The sequence below is a fragment of the Pteropus alecto genome, unplaced genomic scaffold (assembly GCF_000325575.1).
Source record: "Pteropus alecto unplaced genomic scaffold, ASM32557v1 scaffold137, whole genome shotgun sequence".
NCBI lineage: Eukaryota > Metazoa > Chordata > Mammalia > Chiroptera > Pteropodidae > Pteropus > Pteropus alecto.
In genome coordinates, this window is record NW_006440135.1 from 1,462,796 (window position 1) to 1,465,358 (window position 2,563).

The following is a 2,563-nucleotide window of genomic DNA, read 5'->3' on the forward strand; positions in this document are numbered from 1 at the left end:
TCAGCTCTGTTGCGCGGTCTCCCGTCCCTTTTTGTACTGCGCTCCTTGGAAGGCAGATGCCACATATGGCTGTTCACGAGCGTCGCCCACCTCACCTACCTGCTTCTTACCTGCAGTCTCCTACTGCTCTAGGTGAGTCTCCCGTGCCTTCGAAAGTTTTTTTTCCCCATGGAGTTTGCAGCTTTCATCGTTTTGAATAGCATAAACGGATACAGACTTCTCTATGATTTCTGAATCAAGAAATATCTTTCTTTACGATTCAGCCTGCTTCGTCGTCCAGGGATTCGCGTGTCTGTAGGTGACGACCTCCATCGATGCGATAAAGTTCCGAGCCGCGGTCCTTTCAAATGTCGTGTTTTCCTCCACCTCCCGTTGTTCCAAACACGTCTGCGCCAGACCTGGTCACTGTGGTGTCCCAGCCCTGGGAACCAGGGGACCACAGGACACAGGGCGGTCTACACGCTGGAACGTGCTGAGCGAATTCGAACTCGCGCAGTGGTGGTCTAGCCGTGTTCATGTTGCGAACGACAAATTAGTTTCAGTGAAATAACATAACTCGTAGTATTACATTCAACAAAACTATGTAACTGATAAATCAAAGTTAAAAATGACAATTTAGTTTTTCGACCTATCTCGGTGTTATAGTTGTGTACAAATTATAAGCATAAAGTTTTCTTATTTAGCTTTATTCATCTTTGTACTTGTTTAAGTATCATTAAGTTAAAAATTATATTAACACTAGGAGTCTATGTTTTAATTTGATATGGTTCACATATTAACAAGCTTATTATACAGCTTTATGCCATAAAAGCCTTAGAATATATAACTGAGAATGTTTTCTGCTACATGTTTTAAATTGTGAGCTGTATTTTTATACCTCTGTGCCAACCTGAGTTAAATAGAACTTAAAAAATGGTTAACTATCAAATAAAACAAAGGAGGTAAGAGAATTTAAGGAATAATTCTAATTAAAGTTCATTTATAATTATAGTGGAAAAACTAAGTTTTTGGAGATTCCGGACGGTTACGCCTTATTCAAGGTTGCAAGGATATGAACTGAGCTATGTCTTTAACTCTGCTGGGCAGGGTTTGGGAGAGCTAGGGAAGCCATGTTCTTAGCAGCTCCTTGGAGGTGGCCTGTCTCCTGCTGGGTTCCCTGGCAGCCAACGGGAGAAGGGAAAGCGGCAGAGAGCCTGTGATGAGGGGTGCCGAGGGTGCCGATGCTGGGACAGCACGTGGCAGGTGCGATGGCTAACGTCGAAGTCTGCGTGATGCAGAAAGAATAGGTTTTTTATTCTCTCCCCCTTCCTCTCCTCCCTCCGCTTTCTTCTGAGGCTGCTTCCTATTTTTAAGATTTTCTACTCCCCAGTCTGGTAGGGAAAAAGATGTACTGGCAAAGTCCCTTCCTAACACCTGCCGCCCCTTCCCCTCACTCGCTCCATCCTTTGCCCAACCCAGACACATCAGTGCAAAACCTGAGAAGTGCTCAGGGCCAACTGCTTTTCAGAGCAAAGACGCAGAAAGCGTAAGCCAGTAGCCCACAGTGGAGACGGCTGCACGCTTACAGCAGATCCGGGCTACTTAGTCCGCTGGATCTTAGGTGTGAAGAAGGTGAGACCAGCCTGCATGTCTCCTGGTCCCATTTACCCTCTGTGATTTTTCCACGGGTTCACTTTGGCTTCTGGGGCTGAGGACCTCTGTTTCCTCTCCCTGGCCCCTTCTCCCTTGTAGCCGATGGAAGGGGAGGTGAAAGCCAATCTTCTTTGTGGTCCCAGGGCAGGAATACCAAAGCTGTATTGACAATGGAAGAAGGAGCTGCATCAAAGAGGTCTTTCTGAGGGGTAACTGCTGGCCTGGGTGACCGGGATCGGGAGAAGGGCTGGGGGCGTATAAGCAGAGGTAAGAGAACGGATTTCACAGTTTCGGGCTAGTCAACCGGGTGGATTAATCATTGAATAAATAGGCTTCGAACATGTCTCAAAAATGGATCGACCCCGCCACGATGTTGTGACTGTGTCTGTGTGTCGCAGTGCGCGCCTGGGAGGGGAGGGAAAGGACCCCTCGCGGGAGGTCACCGGGAGATATCTCGGGGACAGGAAGGTGCCAGGCTTCTCCTTGACGGAGAAGCAGAGGAGACAGCCGGGCGTCGGTGACCTCTCAGCCCCGCCCCCGAGGCGGGGAAGGAGATGGAAGAGAACAGCAAGGCTTGCTCGTAAATCTCATTGCAGTGCTTTGCTGTGAAAAGAAACTCAATAAAGTCATCGTTTTACAGAAACAGGAGGCTGCTCTTCTGCAAAATAAATGCTATTTTCTTCCTTCCTTTTTTTTTTCCCCCTGCACTAACAGGAAAAAAGAATGAAGTCGGAGTCTAGCTCCAAAAGCTGCTGTTATATATTCGGTCGCTCTCATCCCTGTGATCAAATATTGAAGGTGAGCTGGGGGAGACGGGTTCCGGGGTGGGGCGCAGGCTTCAGTGGGAGCCCGTGAATGAGACATTAAGTACCACACGTCAAGAGTGGAGTTTGAGATCCTAGGCCTACTGAGGCACTGCTGTCTGAAGTCT